Source organism: Carcharhinus amblyrhynchos, chromosome 24 (genome assembly GCF_965287045.1).
Source record: "Carcharhinus amblyrhynchos chromosome 24, sCarAmb.v2.hapA, whole genome shotgun sequence".
Taxonomy (NCBI): Eukaryota; Metazoa; Chordata; class Chondrichthyes; order Carcharhiniformes; family Carcharhinidae; genus Carcharhinus; species Carcharhinus amblyrhynchos.
The window spans coordinates 42,767,580-42,788,285 of NC_137347.1; the positions used below are offsets into that span (position 1 = coordinate 42,767,580).

Sequence of the window (20,706 nt, forward strand, 5' to 3'; positions counted from 1 at the left end):
TGTTAAGATGACCATTCTATTCTCCATCCAAACGCAGTCTGCTGTTAGTGATCACAGGATAGTCTATCTCAGGTAGCCCTGTATTCATACAGCCTCAGAACTTTATCAGCAACAGATTGGACAGTGACAAGCACTAATGCAGCTTGCAAAGTTCACTGTTTTATTTTCCTTTTATCATTAATGAACCGAAATTTCAATTTTTACAAAGGCAACTAATTGAAAGCAGAACTACAAACCTAATATTTGAAAAAAATCTACAAATCTAATGGTATAGACATTTTCTTACTCCATCATTTTTCGCAACTTGTCTTTTGAAATTCATTTTCTTCAGTTCAATCCTCCTCTGCTCACCTCCGCCCCCCACACCTCAAGTCACCACTATTTCTTCTTTCCTAAACAGTAGAAGCAGTTAGCTATCCATTACAGTGTTGGAATGTAGTAAACTGCACAAATGATTCCAGCACAAGGTTTCCATTACCACCAGCATGGTAAACAGAACAGCCAGGAAAATAAAACCACCTGGTTCTGTTCAGGGAGAGCTCAGAATATCCTGACTCTGCGCACCAAGACAGCCTTCAGAAAGCACAGACCGATAAAGCCAAAAAACATGTTACTGCTTCCAACAAATGGAGTTTCATTTGTTTTATAGTTCACTTTGACAGATCACAGCATCTGTTTTGCTAGTGGGAACATTTTAAAAAAAAAAGCAAATGGAATGTAAATTAATTAAGAATGTGAATGAATAAATATACATTGTGCTCATGCTCCACATTACAACTACTTTGCTTGAGAAGACTAAAGCTTAGTGGCATATTATCATAGCAACGAAACATGCTGCCTTTAACATTTTTCCGCAGCAGGATTAACTTGATTTCAACCAGATCCACCTATAGATTTGAATTAGTTTGAAACGCATGATTTTTTTTAAAAAAAGGGACCAATCTTCCAAACTGCCTTGCCCACATTTACTGCAAGACAAGTAAATCATTTCTTCCTATGCAGATGTAATTAGTAAAGCAACGATTATAAAGTCTCTCTCACTCCAAGCTGTGAGAACATATTGAAGTTGCTGCATCAAAGTCAATTTGAGGAATGTAGAGTTTGCATATTCATGTCACTGACCATCAAGCTGTCAATGACAGAATCAAAGCCTGGAAACAAAGATCACAAGTTGGCCTGCATTGCAGCTGTAGGATAAGTTTGCACTTTGAGTGGAAAAGTCCAAAAATGCAGAAGAAAATTTAAACTGCAGTTATTTTCTGTATAGTATTAAAGAATCAGTGAAATAATCTACAGCACCTACCACCAAAGCCAGGTCCTTGCGAGAAAAAGTCACAGGTTACTTCGAAAGCATAAGGAGTGGCTGGTCTTGTTAATGTTGAAGGTAACAAGCTGGAGAAGGCTGACCTGCATTGTGGCCCAAACAGTTTTTCGTCTCAGAGTGAATAAACATGTCATGCACTCCACACAGTAACATTCCACCCTAAGGACATAAGAAGTAGGAGCAGGAGTGGGCCATCTGGCCCCTCAAGCCTGCTCGCCATTCAATCAGATCATGGCTGATCTTTTTGTGGACTCAGCTCCACTTACCCATTCGCCCATCATAACCCTTAATTCCTTTACTATTCAGAAATTTATCTATCTTTGCCTTAAAGACATTCAACAAGGTAGTGTCAACTGCTTCACCTGGGCAAAGAATTCCACAGATTTACAACCCTTTGGGTGAATAGGTTTCTCATCTCAGTCTTAAATTCTAGGTGACCTAATTGAGGCATACAAGGTGATCAAAGGATTGGATAGGGTGGACAGTGAGAGCCTTTTTCCTCGGGTGGTGATGGCTAACACAAGGGGACATAGCTTTAAATTAAGGCGTGTTAGTTATAGGACGGAAGTCAGGGGTAGGTTCGTTACTCAGAGGGTCGTAAGGGCATGGAATGCCCTGCCTGCAGCAGTTGTGGGCTCGCCAACTTTAAGGGCGTTCAAATGGTCAGTGGATAGGCATATGGATAACATTGGAATAGTTTAGGTTAGAGGATCATTAGATTGGTTCCACTGGTCGGCGCAACGTCGAGGGCTGAAGGGCCTGTACTGCGCTTTAGTGTTCTAAATCTGCTCCCCCTTATTTTGAGGTAGACATGTCCTCTGCACACTTTGCTCCACCACTCATCCAGGTATCCTCTGCAAATTCTGACACACTACATTTGGCCCCCAACTCCAAATCATCTATGTAAATTGTAAACAATTGCTGTCCCAACATTGATCCCTGAGGCACACCACTCATCAGCCAAAAAGTCACCTTTACCCTCACTCTTTGCTTTCTGTTAGTTAGCCAATCCTCTATTCATGCCAATACATTACCCATAATACTGTGCACCTTTATCTTACGCAACAGCCTTTTCTGCAGCACCTTGCTGAATGCCTTCTGGAAATCCAAATACACCAGATTCAGCGATTCCCCTATGTCCACTGTGCTCATAATGTCCTCAAAAAATTCCACTAAATTAGTTAAACATGATCTGCCTTTCATGAACCCATACTGTCTCTTCCCCATGGGACAATTTCTACGTCTTGCTATTTCTTCCTTGATGATAGAGTCAAACATTTCCCCCATCACAGAAGTTAAGTTGACCAGCCTATAGTTACCCACCTTTTGTCTCTCTCTTTTTAAACAGTGGCTTCACACTTGCTGTTCTCCAATCTGCCGGAACCACCCCACCGTTCAGCAAATTCCATTCTCAACTAGTTTTCTCATTTGAAAAAAAACGTATTCCATTAGATTATGGCTGATCTGTGCCTGATCTCCATCTGCCCGCTTTGATTCAGTAAGCCTCAACACAATCACCTTGCAAAAATGTAATAATCTCAGTCTTGATATTTTCAACTGACACCAAAATCTTAGCAGCCTCTTTTTGAAGAGGGGTGAGGAGAGTGGTGTGAAAGACCATTTATATACAATGATCTGGAAGAGGGGGCTGAGTGTAGGGTGACGAAATTTGCTGATGACACGAAGATGAGTGGAAAAGCAAATTGCGTGGAGGCTGTGGAAAGTCTGCAGAGGGATCTGGATAGGCTCAGCGAGTGGGCAAGGACCTGGCAGATGGAGTACAATGTTAGCAAGTGTGAGGTTATCCACTTTGGCAGAAATAATAGTAGGAGGGATTATTATTTAAAGGGCGAAAAGCTGCAGCATGCTATGGCGCAGAGGGACCTGGGGGTCCTTGTGCATGAGTTGCAAAAACCCAGTTTGCAGGTGATCAAAAAGGTGAATGGAAAGCTAGCCTTTATAGCAAGGGGGATAGAATATAAAAGCAGGGAGGTCTTGCTGCAACTGTACAGGGTACTGGTGAGGCCGCAGCTGGAGTACTGTGTGCAGTTTTGGTTGCCGCACTTGCACAAGGATATTTTGGCCTTGGAGGGAGTGCAGAGGAGGTTCACTAGGCTGATACCGGAGATGAGGGGGTTGGACTATGAAGAGAGACTAAATAGACTGGGTCTGTACTCGTTGGAGTTTAGAATGATGAGGGGGGATCTTAGAGATGTATAAGATGATGAAGGGGATGGATAGGGTAGAGGTAGAGAGATTTTTCCCACTTAGAAAGGATAGCAGGACTAGAGGGCACAGCCTCAAGATAAGTGGGGGGCATTTTAGATCAGAGTTGAAGAGGAACTTCTTCACTCAAAGGGTGGTGAATCTCTGGAATTCTCTGCCCGTTGAAGTGGTGGAGGCTACCTCACTAAATATATTTAAGTCACGGGTAGATAGGTTTTTGACAGACAAGGGAATTAAGGGTTATGGGGAGAAAGCGGGAAAGTGGAACTGATCCACTTCAGATCAGCCATGATCTTATTGAATGGCGGGGCAGACTCGAAGGGCTAGATGGCCTACTCTTGCCCCTATTTCTTATGTTCTTACAATGTTCAAGATTTCCACTATCCTTGAGAAAACCAACAAGTTCTACAAATTAATAGGTCAGTCTTAAGATGTGCAGGTTAGGTGGCTGGCCGTGCCAAACTGCCTCTTAGTGTTCCACAGTTTGTAGTTTAAGGATAAATATGTGGGGTTATGTGGATACCTGGGTGGGATGCTCTGCTGGAGAGTTGGTGCAGACTTCATGGGCTGAACGGCCGCTTTCAGCACTGTAGGGATTTTATGAAGAAAAGGCTACCAGTGGTCTAAATTTACAAACTCCTCTTTTCATCAAGTGATCTGCACATGCAACGATTTCCAAATAAGATAGCGAAGGTAAAATTCCTAGAATTGTTGAAGAAGTAATTGGATAATGCAAAGAGATCTTTCTGGTTGGGCAAAGGTAGAACGTTGAAACAGCTACTGTTTACAAAATGTCAACAAATCAGGGAAACTGGTCATTAAATAAAATGAATCAATTTTTCTCATGAGACATTAATCTTAAGGTTTTCTGGATTTTTATATTCACTACATCTTAGAAGAGGCCAGTATGAGTCAATAGCCTGTGATCTGATGACAAAGTTAAAAATCACCTGTCATTAACATTGAAAAATAATTTCTTCCTAATACTGTGATTTTAGTCCAGTTGACAAAGTGGCCAACATTTTGCAAACTGTGTTAGTGAGCCAGGTCAGTACGTTATGGTCATGGTCATATTAACATACTTTTTAAATTATTTACAGATTTCTAAGTTCATGCAAGTGAAAAGCTACTCACGGGGATTGAGAACTAGCTTCAGTACGAAGTGCCCTCCAGTAAGAACTTTACTACAACAGTATGGAGGAAAGTGCACTATATTCTGCAGGAATTAACACCGTGCTTTAATTGTGGCTTTAAAGAGCACCTAAACAACAACTTGAATTTATACAGTGTCTTTAATGTAATAAAATGTATCAAGGTGCTTCACAGGCAGATAATAAAACAAAATACGACGACAAGGCACTGATTATTTTTATTCGTTAATGGGACATGGCCATCGGTGGCCAAGCCAAGATTTATTGCCCATCTTTAACACTCTTAAGATGGTGGTGAGCAAACTTCACTGCAGTTCACCTGATGGAGGTACATTCATAGTGCTGTTAAGAAGGGAATTCCAGGCATTTGGCCAAGCGACAATGATAAAACAGTGATATATTTCCAAGTCAGGATTGTGATTGACTGAGAGGGAAACTTGCAAGTGGTAGCGTTCCCATGCATCTGTTGTCCTAGTCCTTCGAGCTGGTAGAAGTTGAGGATTTGGAAGATGGTGTCAAAGGAGCTTTAGTAATACCACTGAATGTCAATGCGATATTGTTAGATTCTCTCTTGTTGGATACAATCATCGCCTGCCTGACACTTGTATGGCATGCATGTTATTTGCCAGTTGTCAGCACCAGCCTGAGTATTGTCTGGATCTTGCTACACATGCACATGGGCATACACATGGATGGCTTCTATCTGAGGTGTTGAAGATAGAGCTAAACATCGTGCAATCCTCAGAACGTACTGTTACCTTACAGAATGTCATTGACGAAATGACTGAAGACGGTTGAGCCTAGGACACCAGCTGAGGAATTCCTGCAGTGATACCCTGGGACTGAGATGATTAACAAACACAGCAAACTTTATTAAAGCTAGGCATGGCTCCAACCAGTGGAAAGTTTTCTCACTGATTGCCTTTGAATTTACTAGCTTGATGTCACATTTGGTCAAATGTTGCCTTGATGTCAAGAGCAGTCACACTCACCTCAAGTTCAGCTCTTTTGACTATGTTTGGACCAAGATTGTAATAGGGTCAGGAGCTGAGTGACCCTGGCAGAATCCAAACTGAGCATTAGTGTGCAGGTTATTGCATAGACAAGTACCACTTGATAACACCGTCAATGACCCCTTCCAAAATTTTGTGGATGTTTAGATAGACTGATGGGGCGATAATTGGTCATAGGGCAACGTTAGACAGAAGACTATGAACTTGAACAAATAGGTGGGTCTTAATGAGTGCCTGAAAGAGGGAAAGAGAAGTTGAGAGGTTTAGGGAGGGAATTTCAGAGCTTAGCCCACAGGCAGATGAAGACAGGGCCACCAATTGTGGAGCAATTGAAATCAGGGATGGGCAGAATGCAGGAATTAGAAGAGGGCAAATATCTTGGAAAGTTGCGGGGAAGAACAAAGAACACAGAAAATTACAGCACAGGAACAGGTCCTTCGGCCCAGCACAGACCCCGCTGCCCAACTTAACTAAAACCCCTACCCTTCTGGGGAAACATATTCCCCTACTCCCATCCTATTCATGCACTTGTCATGACACCCCTTAAAAGTCACTACCCTATCTGCTTCCACCACCTCCTCTGGCAACGAGTTCCAGGCATCCACTACTGTGTAAAAAATCTGCCTCGTACATCTCCTTTAAACCTTGCCCCTCACACCTTAAACTTAGGCCCCCTAGTAATTGACTCTTCCATTCTGGGAAAAAATTTCTGACTATCTGTCCATGCCTTTCATAATCTTGTAGACGTCTATTAGGTCTCCCCCTAATCTCCGTCACTCCAATGAGAACAAACCAAGTTTCTCCAACCTCTCCTCATAGCTAATGCTCTCCATTGCAGATAACATCCTGATTACATCCTTCTGGTAGTGTGGCGACCAGAATAGAACACTATGTTCCAAGTGCGGCCTAACTAAGGTGCTATAAAGCTGCAACATTACTTGCCAATTTTTAAACTCAATACTCCGGCCAATGATTGCAAGCATACCGTATGCCTTCTTCACTATCTTCTCCAACTGCACTGCCACTTTCAGCGACTTGTGTACCCCCAGATCCCTCTGCCTATCAATACTCTTAAGGATCCTGCCATTTTACTGTCTATTTCCTATCTGTATTAGACCTTCCAAAATGCATTACCTCACATTTGTATGGATTAAATTCCATCTGCCACCTCTCCACTCAAGTCTCCAACTGATCTATATCCTGCTGTATCCTCCGATGGTCCTCATTGCTTTCCAGAAATCCACCAACCTTTGTGTCGTCTGCAAACTTACTAATCAATCCAGTTACATTTTCCTTCAAATCATTTATACATATTACAAACAGCAAAAGGTCTAACACTGATTCCTGAAGAACACCACTTGTCACAGCTCTCCATTCAGAAACGCACCCTTCCACTGCTACCCTTTGTCTTCTTTGACCAAGCCAGTTTTGTATCCATCTTGACAGCTCATCTCTGATCCCATGCCACTTCACCTTCTGCACCAGGAGGTGAAGAAGAAAGGAGACAGGAAGGGGCAAGGCCATAAAGGGATTTGAAAACAAGGATAATAATTTTAAAATTGAAATGTAGCTTAAGAAGGAGCTTTCTCAACCATACCAGTGGGATTGCTTCTACTTTTCCATATCAGCCACTCATGTAATCACAGAGAACGAATGCTAATTTAGTTCTATTTATGACAGATTAGGAGCTTACACTCCCAAATGCCAAAATTGAAATCAACCAGTTTAATTTACCTTCCAGCCAGGGACCAAGAAGAAAGTTTTTGGAAATTCCCTTCCTAACCAGCTGGGCAATTTTCAAAACCTGGTCTGACAGGTCTGAGGGCAATATGTTATTTCTAACTAATGATGGCTCCTCAAAAGAGAATGGGATACCTGCCATGGAGTCTTGGAGTAGAGAAAGTGAGAGAAAGAAAAGGGGGACAGAGAAAGTGGTCAAGTCAGTGCAAGGTAAAGGAGATGAAAAGGGAATGTAAAAGGACAAAAAGGGAGGGTGGGAAGAAAGATCCAAATGCACTTTCTACATCAGCAATCATTATAGTCAACGACCAGGTCAGTCTGCAGCCAATTTTAAGCTTCCTCCTTGCTCTTGTCACTTCAGTCTTCATTATCCACCCTGCTTCAAACTCAGCTACACCATGAGTGAAACAGGCTCGCCACTAGGGGCATCCCAGTCAACACTCTCTTCCCAGCTGTTGAGGTCAAAGCTGATCTCCTCACAGCAGGCTTTCAGAGCATCTTTGAAACGTTTCTGTCAGCTACCCTGTGATCTATGATCAGTCATGAGTTAGGGGTAGAAAGCACACTTCAGAAGGTGAGTGTTCGGCATTCTAATGCAGTGGTCTGTTCAGCTCAGTTGCTGCCTCTAGGTTCAGGACACTTGCTTCCTGGAAGATGCTTCTGATCCATCCAGGTGATGTGCAGGAGTTCCCATCGGCAGTGCCGATAGTGTATCTCAAGGTTTCTCTGGTGTCAGTGATACAATACCCAGGTTTTGCATGTTTCAGATTTGATGTATTATTGTTACATGTACTAGCATAGTGAAAAGTTTGATTTGATTTATTAACACATGTATTATCATGCAGTGAAACGTATTGTTTCTTGCATGCTACACAGACAAAACATTGTTCATAGAGAAGGAAATGAGAGAGTGCAGAATGTAGTGTTACAGTCACAGTTAGGGTGTAGAGGAAGATCAACTTAATGCAAGGTAGGTCCATTCAAAGATCTGATGGCTGTAGAGAAGGAACTGTTCCTGAGTCGGTTAATATGTGTCCTCAAAGTTTTGTATCTTTCTCTTGAAGGAAAAAGGTGGAAGAGAGTATGTCCAGGGTGTATGGGGTCCTTGATCATGTTGGCTGCTTTTCCGAGGCAGCGGGAAGTGTAGACGGAGTCAATGGATGGGAGACTGGTTTGCGTGATGGACAGGACAGAGTTCACGACCATTTGCAATTTTTTTTTAGTCTTGGACAGAACAGGAGCCATACCGAGCTGCGATGCAACCAGAAAGAATGCCTTCTACGGTGCAACTATAAAGGTTGGCAAGAGTCATAGCAGACATGCTAAATTTCCTTAGTCTTCTGAGAAAGTAGAGGCACTAGTGGGCTTTCTTAACAACCGTATCAGCATGGAGGGACCAGGATAGGTTGTTGGTGATCTGAACACCTAGAAACTGGAAGCTCTCAACCATCTGGAGGACATACTGGGAGGGCAATTGCTTTGTAGACTGTGACCTTTGTCTGTCTGCAGATAATGGTTAGAAAAGATTCATCTGGGCAGCTTCCCAAGGAAGGAGCTTGCACACTGGACCTTGTACAAGATCTTCAAGTCTACAGTTGCTGACTGGGGCACATGGTTATCAAGATAGCAGAAATTGTTGACTGCCTCCAGGGGCTGACCCATAGCTGCAATTGTGAGGAATTGGTGTGACCCTCAGTTTTGGTTGGAGGAGCACCTTTGTCCTATTGGCATTCAGATGCAATCTCAGGTTTGATATACTTCTTCACACAGGCCCAACGTGGCTTTTAGTTCTTCTATGTATGCCAGGATAACAGTTATCCACATACTGGAGGTCAGTTACAGTCATGCACGAGGCTTTAGTCCTCACTTTCAGCCTGAAGGTTGAAAAGCTTCCCATCAGACCTGAACTCAACTTGGACCTTGGGTGAAAGCGGATTGAAATTATGCAGCTTCTTCATGACAAAATGACTGTCACTGTTCTTTGCAAAAGTCTGTGATGTCTTTCAAAGAACAAAGAAAATTACGGCACAGGAACAGGCCCTTCGGCTGCACCAACCATGCTGCCCGACTTAACTAAAACCCCTACCCTTCCGGGGACCATATCCCTCTATTTCCCCCCTATTCACGTATTTGTCAAGATGCTCCTTGAAAGTCACTATTGTATCTTCTTCCACCATCTCCCCTGGCAGTGAGTTCTAGGCACCCACTACTCTCTTTGTAAAAAATCTGCCTCATACATCTCTTTTAAACTTGCCCCTCACACCTTAAAGCTATGCTCCCTAGTAACTGACTCCTCCACCCTGGGAAAAAGTTTCTGACTATCCACTCTGTCCATGCCTCTCAATCTTGTAGATTTCTATCAGGTCTCCCCTCAACATCAGTCGCTCCAGTGAGAACAAACCAAGTTTCTCCAGCCTCTCCTCATAGCTAATGCTCTCCATAGCAGATAACATCCTATAAATCTTTTCTGTACCCTCTCCAAAGCCTCCACATCCTTCTGGTAGTGTGGCGACCAGAATAGAACACTACATTCCAAATGTGGCCTAAGGTTCTATAAAGCTGCAACATAATTTGCCAATTTTTAAACTCAATGCCCCGGCTGATGGAGGCAAGTATGCCGTATGCCTTCTTCACTAACTTCTCCATCTGCATTGCCACTTCCAGTGACTTATGTACCTGTACATCCAGATCCCTTTGCCTATCAATACTCTTAAGGGTTCTGCCATTTACTGTACATTTTCTATCTGTATTAGACCTTCCAAAATGCATTACCTCACATTTGTCTGGATTAAACTCCATCTGCCATCTCTCTGCCCACATCTCCAACTGATCCATATCCCGCTGTAACCTCGGATGGTCCTCATCGCTTTCTGCAAATCCACCAACCTTTGCGTCATCCGCAAACTTACTGATCAATCCAGTTACATTTTCCTCCAAATCATTTATATATATTACAACAGCAAAGGTCCCAGCATTGATCCCTCAGGAACACCACTTGTCACAGCCTTCCATTCAGAAACACACCCTTCCACTGCTACCCTGTCTTCTTTGACTGAGCCAGTTTTATATCCACCTTGCTAGCCCACCTCTGATCCCAAAAGACTTCACCTTCTGCACCAGTCTGCCAATGATGCCACTTCCGGAAGTGGCATCAAACAAGGATGTGTGCGCTTGCACCCACTCTTTTCTCCAATTGCCAAGTGGTCATCCCCAACATGTTAATCCAAAAAGGACCAGGTCTATGTTTTAAGGAATTCTTTCCTTTAATTTCCTATCCCATAGAGTTTCATAGAATATACCCTGAATTCACACCTCCCTCTATTACAGCTGTCAGTCATAAATCATTCTGCATATTATAAACATTGTTAAAAAGTAAATAATGCCTATTTTGGTAATAATTTCACATATGGTCTAAAATATGCTTTAAAAATTGCTTTAACTTTCACTTGTGCAACATCGTGATTGCAAAGATTTTTGTAGGAAACATAAGATTTTGTTGCTATATACATCATGGCCTGTCACTCAATTGGGGTGGCATGATGCAGATGCAAGTTGAATGCAGTCACTTGTATATCTCTACTGACTGTATGTCCACGCCATGCTCCAGTGATTAACAGTTCTCAGCACTAATATCGCCACAAATCTTGGATAACTACAGAAACAAGAAGAATGTTACACCTCTGTTTACTGTTAAGTGTTATTAAAATATTTGACTTTTATTTGTTTGAATTGCGAGAAGTGGTATTTCCTAACTCCATCAAAGCTGCCTCTGGGTCAGAAATGAGAGCCAATGGAACAGTTAGTTTATCAGTGTGTCTGGCAGTACTTGGAAAATGTATTTAGGCAGTGGGTAATCAATTTATTTTCATCTGTAGTGACAATGAAGAGGGTACAGTTGCATAATGGTTATGTTAGTGAACTAGAAATCCAGAGGGCTGGATTGAAGGCTTAGCGATCCACTACAATTCTGCCTTGCCATTCAATAAGATCATGGCTGATCTGAAAGTGGTTCAGTTCCACTTACCTGCCTGCTCCCCATAACCCTTAATTCCCTTATTGATCAGAAATCTATCTACCTGTGACTTAAACATATTCAATGAGGTAGCCTCCACCGCTTCAATGGGCAGAGAATTCCAGAGATTCACTACCCTCAGAGAAGAAGTTCCTCCTCAACTCTGTTCTAAACTGACTTTCCCCTTATTTTGAGGCTGTGTCCTCTAGTTCCTGTTTCCTTTCTAAGTGGAAAGAATCTCTGCCTCTACCCTATCTAGCCCCTTCATTATCTTTTATGTCTCTATAAGATCCCCCCTCAGCCTTCTAAACTCCAATAAGTACAGGCCCAATCTACTCAATCTCTCCTCATAAGCTAACCCCCTCATCTCTGGTATCAACCTGATGAACCTTCTCTGTACTCCCTCCAAGGCCAATATATCCTTTTGCAAATAAGGGGACCAAAATTGCACACAGTACTCTAGTTGCAGCCTCACCAGTACCTTGTACAATTGCAGCAAGACCTCCCTGCTTTTATATTCCATCCCCCTTGCGATAAAGGCCAACATTACATTATTCCAATAAAAGGAGAAAAATAACTTATCAGTAATGACAAGACATGATTCGATCAGATTGTCACAAAAACTCATTTGGTTCACTATCGTCCCTCAGTGAAGGAAATCTGCCATCTTTATCCAGTCTGGCTTACATGCAACTCCAGGCCCACAGCAATGTATCTTCTGTTTAGCAAGACAGTCACTTGTTTTCAAAAATGCAGCTCATCACTATCTTCTCAATAAATGCTGGCCTGGTTTGCACCTACATCCTACGATTGAATTTTAAAAAAGGAACAAGTGGGTAGATGGGTCGTACTGCACATCTTCATTTCATATTTGATAAACTTATCTTTTTAAAATATATCAGAGGAACCTTTTGTGACATCTGAATAAAATTATTTGTATTGCATATTTGAGGATAACATTTTCCAATTATAAACTTCCCCAAAAGAAACCATGACTAAATGTGGAGTCCAAAGATGCGCAGGTTAGGTGGACTGCCACACTAAATTGCCTCTTGGTGCCCAAAGTTGAGTAGGTTAGGTGGATTAGCCATGGTAAATGTGCATTGTTAAGGGATAGGTAAGAGTGACGAAAGTGATGAGCCTGGGTAAGATGTTCTTTTGGAGAGTCGGTGCAGACTTGATGGGCTGAATGGCCTAGTTCTGCACTGCAGGGATACTAAACATAACAGCACTGGTACACCATCAGAACACAAGAGTCTGCTTTGCAACAGGTGCTAGCAAAGGGAGGCAATTGTATGGGGTCAAGTATTTGACCCATCCTGCTCATCTACCAGATGGTCATGGAACAGTCAAAAGTTGCCGCACACAAGGGTCGGTTAGAAATAGGAGCAGAAGTAGACCATATGACTTAGAGCTTCTGCCACCATTCAGTACAAAAGTAACTGATCTTGGGCTTCAATTCCATTTTCCTGCCCTCTCCCCATATGTGGAGATGCGGGCATGGACTGAGGTAAACACAGTAAGTCGTCTCACAACACTAGGTTAAAGTCCAACAGGTTTATTTGGTAGCAAAAGCCACTAGCTTTCAGAGCACTTGCTGCCCCTTCGTCAGGCGAGTGGGAGTTCTATTCACAAACAGGGCATATAAAGACAAACTCAATTTACAAAATAATGATTGGAAAGCAAGTCTTTACAGGTAATCAAGTCTTAAAAGGTACAGACAATATAAGTGGAGACAGCATTAAGCACAGGTTAAAAAGATGCATATTGTCTCCAGACAGGATAGTTAGTGAGATTTTGCGAGTCCAGGTAAGTCATGGGGGTTACAGATAGTGTGACATGAACCCAAGATCCCAGTTGAGGCCATCCTCATGCTTGCGGAACTTGGCGATCAGTCTTTGCTCAGCGACTCTGCGCTGTCACGTCCTGAAGGCCACCTTAGAGAACGCTTACCCAAAGATCAGAGGCCAAATGCCCGCAACCACTGAAGTGTTCCCCAACAGGAAGAGAACATTCTTGCCTGGTGATTGTCGAGCAGTGTTCATTCATCTGTTGTCGTAGCTTCTGCATGGTCTCCCCAATGTGCCACGTCTCAAGACATCCTTTCCTGCAGCGTATCAGGTAGACAATGTTGGCCAAGTTGCAAGAGTATGTACTGTGTACCTGGTGGATGGTGTTCTCACATGAGATGATGACATCCATGTCGGTAATCCGGCACATCTTGCAGAGGTTGCTGTGGCAGGGTTGTGTAGCGTCATGTCACTGTTCTCCTGGAGGTGTTTGTTCAGATGAGGAGGATCGCAAAAGACACTTCCAGACGCTGGAAGATGCCCTCATAAGAACAGGATGTGGCGTTCGACTCGCCAAATCAACAGTTCCGATGCGCCCAGCGAAAAACCGCACCGGCCTCCTCAGAAGACAAACACGGGACACGCTGGACAGAGCGCCCTTCGTCGTCCAGTACTTCCCCAGAGCAGAGAAGCTACGACATCTTCTCCACAGCCTTCAACATATCATTGATGAAGACGAACATCTCACCAAGGCCATTCCCATACCCCCTACTTCTTGCCTTCAAACAACCGCATAACCTCAAACTACCCAGCCTTCAGGAGAACACTACCCAAGACACCACACAACCCCGCCACAGCAACCTCTGCAAGACATGCCAGATCATCGACACGGATGCCATTATCTCACATGAAAACACGGTACAAACTCTTGCAACTTGGCCAATGTTGTCTACACAATACACTGTAGGAAAGGTGCCCCAAGGCATGATACATTGGGGAAACTATGCAGATGCTATGACAACGGATGAATGAACACTGCTTGACAATCACCAGACAAGAGTATTCTTTTCCTCTTGGGGAACATTTCAGCGGTCACGGGCAATCGACCTCTGATCTTCGGGTAAGCGTTCTCCAAGGCGGCCTTCACAACACACAACAGCGCAGAGTCACTTAACAGAGACTGACAGCCAAGTTCCGCACACAAGGATGGCTTCAACCAGACTCTGGGTTGTCACATTATCTGTAACCCTCACAACTTGCCTGGACTTGCAAAATCTTACTGTCTTGGCTGGAGACAATACACATCTCTTTAACCTGCGCTTAACAGTCTCCCCACTCATTGTTTGTACCTTTAAGACTTGATTACCTGTAAAGACTTACATTGCAATCATTACTTTGTAAATTGAGTTTGTGACTTTATATGCCCCGTTTGTGAACAGAACCCCCACTCACCTGACGAAGGGGCAGCAAGCGCTCTGAAAGTTAGTGGTTTGTGCTACCAAATAAACCTGCTGGACTTTAACCTGGTGTTGCAAGACTTCTTACTGTGTCTCTCCCCATATCCCATAATTCCCTGAGACACGAAAAATCTGTCTATCCCAGTTTTGAATATATTCCATGATGGAGCATCCATAACTCTCTGGAGTAGAGAATTCCAAAGATTCACAGCCCCTTGACTGAAGGAATTTCTCCTCATCTCAGCTTGAGATCCTTGGCTCCTTATCTTGACATTATGCCCCATGTTTTAGATTCCCAATCAATGGAAACAATCAAGCCCCTTCGGAATTTTGCAGGTTTCAAAATAGATCAGCTGTCATTCTTCTCAACTCCAGAGAATACAAAATACTGTATTTGAAACACAAGAATATTTAAAATAAAGCATTTATAAAGAATATCTGTAATAAAAAATATTTTAATAAGCAGTTACACATTGTCTTTAAAAAAAGTCCCTACTTTATCCTTTCACATCTAGTAACAGACTTCCCTGTATACAGAATGAGCTGCAACCATGGTTTCTTTGAAATGAACGTAGTCTATTTGTTTTTATTGTTGCTTAGTCAGCACCCAACCCTCACCTGTCATAATTCCTTGACATGGCACATGATCAGCAGGAATTTATTGTACGCTGAAAGAAGTGGGTAGGTTACAAATTAATATAAGAAATAGGAGAAGTAGGCTATTCAGTCCTTCGAATTTGATCTAGCATTTAAGGGGAGGCAGTGGCACAGTGGTATTGTCACTGGACTAGTAACCCAGAGACCCAGGACAAGAGCCAGGAACCTGCGCTCAAATTCCACCGTGGCAGAATTCAATAAAAAGTAGCTCTTATGATAACCACGAAAACCATTGTTGATTATTGTGAAAAAAAACCCAACTAGTTCACTAATGTCCTTTAGGGAAGGAAATCTGCCATCCTTAACTGGTCTGGCTACACGTGACTCCAAATTCACAGCAACTCTCAAATTCACTCTGAAATGGAGAGCAGTTAGGGATGGGTAATAAATACTGGCCCAGTCAGTGACACACGCATTCCCTGAGCAAATAAAAAAAAGTTATCATGGCTGACCTTCTGCCTCAACTTCACCTCACATTATTTCCTTTAATATCCCAAAACATCTATCGAAAATATCTCTAATGGTGAATTACACAATGACAGTACTGATTTTGGCATCACTTGCATTTATTCTGTTAGCTTCAACTACAATTTGCTGCAAGCTGAATTGTTCTTAAAATAACAATCATCCATTTTTTACAATCCTCCCCACGAGGGGACTCTGCATAGCTTCACATCTGTCATAATGCTGCCATAGACTTCCTGTGCACTACAGGAATCAACTATTTCAAGGGAGAGCAAAGGAACATTGAACTGGGCCGAAAACCCTCAATTTCTGCTGCAAAATATTCAGTATATTCTAAGTAGCACATGTGTCGCAGAGCACAATAAACTGACACTGAGTGAAACAGCTGTCAGCTTCTTCCCAATATGACAGCAATGCAGAGAAAGCAAGAATGCTCTTCTAACTGCCCTTATGGGGTGTAAGTGAAGAATTCAGTACAAGATCACATCTTGATCCACCAACATTAAACCATTTTTTTCTTTCATACGACGCTGCATTGCATTCACGCTATTTTCTGTCTAATGCTAAGCCCGCATGTTGCGCACTTTGTCTATTGATTCCAACACCAATACACGAATCTGGCTGGGGAAGTGGGGTAGCTTTATTAGAAGATGACAGAAACAAAAAAAGGAAAAAACATTTATACAGCACAATAGGTTGTCTTAAAGCAGTTTACAACCCTTAAGGTACTGTTAAGTTAGATATCGGAGACAAAGAAAAGCTATTCCATTAACTGACAGCACAAGGACTAGGTGGCACAAATTTAAGGTTTCAAGCAGGAGTTGAGGAAGATTTCTTTTAACATAGCAATTGGTAATCACCTGGAACTTTCTGCTTTTGTGGGTGGTGAAAGTATAGATGATGAATGATTTCAGAAGAAAACTGGGTGGCATTTGAGGGATGTAAACTTTCAGACTTACGGGAGGGTAAAGTGGGAGAATGGAACAAACTGGATGATTCCATGGACAGCCAACATAAACTGGATGGGTTGAATGGTCTCTTTCCCTGCTGAAACGCCACAACTTTCATTGTAATCACTGCTGTAATGTGGAAAAACACAGCAGCCATTTCGCTACAGCTAGCTCTCACGACAGAAAAATGACAGTGGCTAGGTTCCATAGAGGGGTAAATATTGATAGGACAATGGGCAGGATTCCCTCCATCCAGGGGGCAGATGGGACCAGGATTTGATGCTGCATCTGAAAGACAGCACATATTGAACATCTAAAATAAAAGTATGAAATTCTCAAATTACAAAGCAAATCAACCAGTATCTGAAAAAGATAGGTAGCTTCACCTCTCACGAGCACCCAAAAATTTAGCTATATTGTTCATTCAGTGCTGGTCAATCTGCTGTACATTTCCAGTTCTTATTTTTGAATCTGAGATGGTTACCAGTCACACAAGTTAAAATCGCAAAATGGTGAAACTTCAACTTGTATTCAGGCCTTCAGTGAACTACGTGTTTGCTTAAATAACAATGGTGATTACACTTCAAAAGTCAGTCAAAGGTTGAATGTTGTCCAGGTATTGGACATGGACTGTTTCAGTACAGCAGAAGTTGCAAATACTGAGCACTTGTACAAGCAAACATCCCCCTTCTGATAGAAAAAAGGTCATTGAGGACACAGCTAAAGATACCTGGGCCTGGGACATTACCCTGAGGAACTCCGCCAGTAGTATGTTTGGGGTGAGGTGGCCGGTCTCCAACAGCCACAAACACCACCCTTTGTGCTAGTATGACTTCAAGCAGTCTGGTTTTCTCCCCGACTCCCACTGACTTCAATTTTGCTGGAGCTCTGTGTGCTACACCCAATCAAATGCTGTCTTGATGTCAAGGGATGTCATTCTCACCTCCGGAATCCAGCTCTTTCCTCCAAGCTTGGACCAAAGTTGTAATGGCATTAGAACCCTGACAGAATCCAAACAGAATATCAATGAGCAGTTTTATTGCTAAGTAAGTGCTGCTTGATAGCACTATAGATGGCATCATCAGTTTGCTGATGAAGAACAGATTGATTGGCCAGTAATTGGCTGAAATGAATTTGCCCCGCTTTTTGTGCACAGGACATTCATATTGTTGGGTAGCTTCTATTTCTCTTTGCTGTTAGCCACCCATATGCAGGGCTTTAGTGTTGAATTAAAGATATCTAGGCTCAAACACTTCCAAATTAATCTATCTTGCATAACTGCCTTGGATAACAAGAAATATTGTGAGCCTAGTCAAAGTGAAAAAGGAAGCATCTGTCAAGGTGAGGAGGCTGGGAACACACAAAGCAAGTGTGGAATACCAGGAAGGTAGAAAGAAAAACTTAAGCAAGCAGCTAAAGGGCAGCTAAAAGGGATCACAGAGTCATTGGCCACCAGGACTAAGGAAAATCCCATGTCTTTTTATACATATATAAGGAGCATGAGGATAGTGAGGAAGCGGGTTGGCCCGCTCAAGGACCAGGGAGGGAATCTACACATGGAGCCAGAGGAAACGAGCAAAGTATTAAATGAGTACCTTGACAAGTGGTGTTCCTCAGGGATCAGTGCTGGGACCTTTGCCGTTTGTAATATACACATATATATAAATGGTTTGGACGAAAATGTAACTGGTTTGATTAGTAAGTTTGTGGACAACACAAAGGTTGGTGGATTTGCAGATAGCAATGAGGACCATCAGAGGATACAGCAGGATTAAGATCGGTTGGAGACTTGCAATGGAGTCAACCACGTTAGGAGTGCCAGATGCAGGCTTTTCACAGGAATCAGCCTGCATCCTTTAAAAGGTACTCCCAAAAACAATACAGCCTGGGTATGGGGTTGGGAATCCAGGATTCAGGTACCACCCACCATTTTTAAAGCGCTCATGAGCAAACACGGCTCAGTGAAAATCTAGGCTATTGTTTCCTGTAACCGGGGAACCTAGAACAAGATAAGAGTTTCAGGGTAAGGGGCCATCCATGTAGGACTGAAGTTAGGGGAAGTTGCTTCACTCAAAGGGCTATCAATCTTTGAAATTCTCTACTCCAAAGAATTGTGAATGTGTCAACATTCTGAATATGTTTAAGGCTGGAATAAACAGATTTTCAATCTCAAAGGATATTGGGAGCTGGTAGGAAAGTGGCGTTGAAGCTCACCATCAGCCACAATCAATCCAAAAAGCAGAACAGACTAGATAGGATGTATGGTCTTTTGTTTCTATTCCTTGTGTTTGTACACAAATGTAAACAAGGAACAAATGGTTAAAATGAAGAATATTACACACTTGGTGATTAAACACAGGTGGCCTGAACTTCTGAATACCAAATACCCAAATGTGTTAACTCACCAACATGAATCACTGAACAGACATTAGGAACCAAGATGTTGTGCACAGGCAAATATTGTGATGCTGTGTGCATGTGTGCGGCTTTACAAAGGAAAATACATTGTTTTTATACGAGAGAAATAATGATGCTATGACAGGCAGAATGGACCTCATGCAGCTACAAATCCACAGAGCTTTTAAACAGTGCTGCCTCTGAAAGCACCTCGATATAACAACTAATTTGGATTTATAAAGTGCTGGAACAATTCAGTTTTACACAGAGCCAAACCAATTCACTGCACCAAATCTGCCACCTTTTCTTTGAAGAGTTTGATTTTGGCCAAATTGTGTGATATTTACAAACTTGGACCATTGATGCAATTAGTGACTCTCAGTTGCTAATCAAAAAGGATTAAATTTTCAGTGAAAGACAGAAATGCATCCAGCCTGTAATAGAAGCAAATTAAAATACAACCTTCTGCAGTTTTTTTGTCACTGAAGCAATGTAGACAATAACAAAGATTCACTCTGCTCACTCCATCAGTCCAGGGAAGATGTATTGGAAAAAAATCTCTAAATTGGGAAAAATTGCCAACAGTTTATTAAAGTAGCTCATGCATACTCAGCTTAGATAACATCTAGTGAGCTGCTGACACAAAACCATTTGCCCCACCCAGAAAAGGCTTGGGGATATTTTTAAAATCAGTACTCCCTGAAATTCCAATGAAGAGACATTTCCCAACACCTCTGCAGCTCTGATAATGTACATATGTATACGTTGCTCTTGTCCTAGTCTCAGGTTATTGTGCACAGACACAATTATCACAGTGTGTAACTATCACAAATTCTCATTCCAATAAAAATGAATGTCAGCTTTTTAATAATTAGAGTTTCTTCTTCCATTTTTACTAAACAAATTGTGCCGTCTACAAATTTTTGCAAAAAGCACTAAACCCATTTACTAAAAACAAAGAACAATACAGCACAGGAACAGGCCCTTCTGCTCATCAAGCCTGCGCCAACACATGATGCCTTTCTAAACGAAAGAGCTTTTGCCTCTGTATGCTCCATATCCCTCTATTCCCTATCTATTTACATCTGTCAAGATGCCTTTTAAATGTTGCAATTGTTTCTGCTTCTACTACCTCCTCTGACAGGGCATTCCAGGCACTTAACACCCACTGCGTAAAAAAAACTTGCCTCTCTCATCTCCTTCAAACACTCTCCTCTTACTTAAAGCCTATGTCCCCTAGTAATTAGCATTTCTATCCTGGGAAAAGTACTACATCCATCCATGCGTCTCAATTTTCTAAACCTCTATCAGGTCACTCCTCAGCCTCCATGCTCAAGTGAAAACAAACCAAGTTTGTCTAATCTCTCCTCATAGTTAATACCTTCCAAATCAGGCAGCATCCTGGTAAACCTTTACTATATCTTCTCCAAAGCCTCCACATCCTTCTGGTAGTGTGGTAGCCAGAAATGTATGCAATGTTCCAAACATGGCCTAACTATACTACTACAACAACATGACTTGCCA

General features: G+C 42.3%; 1 protein-coding gene across 4 annotated transcripts in view; it reads right to left on the minus strand.

The window, feature by feature from the left end:
• ahdc1 (AT hook, DNA binding motif, containing 1) overlaps positions 1-20,706 on the minus strand; it is a 184,833-nt gene that overhangs the window by 124,842 nt on the left and 39,285 nt on the right. The window lies entirely within an intron of this gene.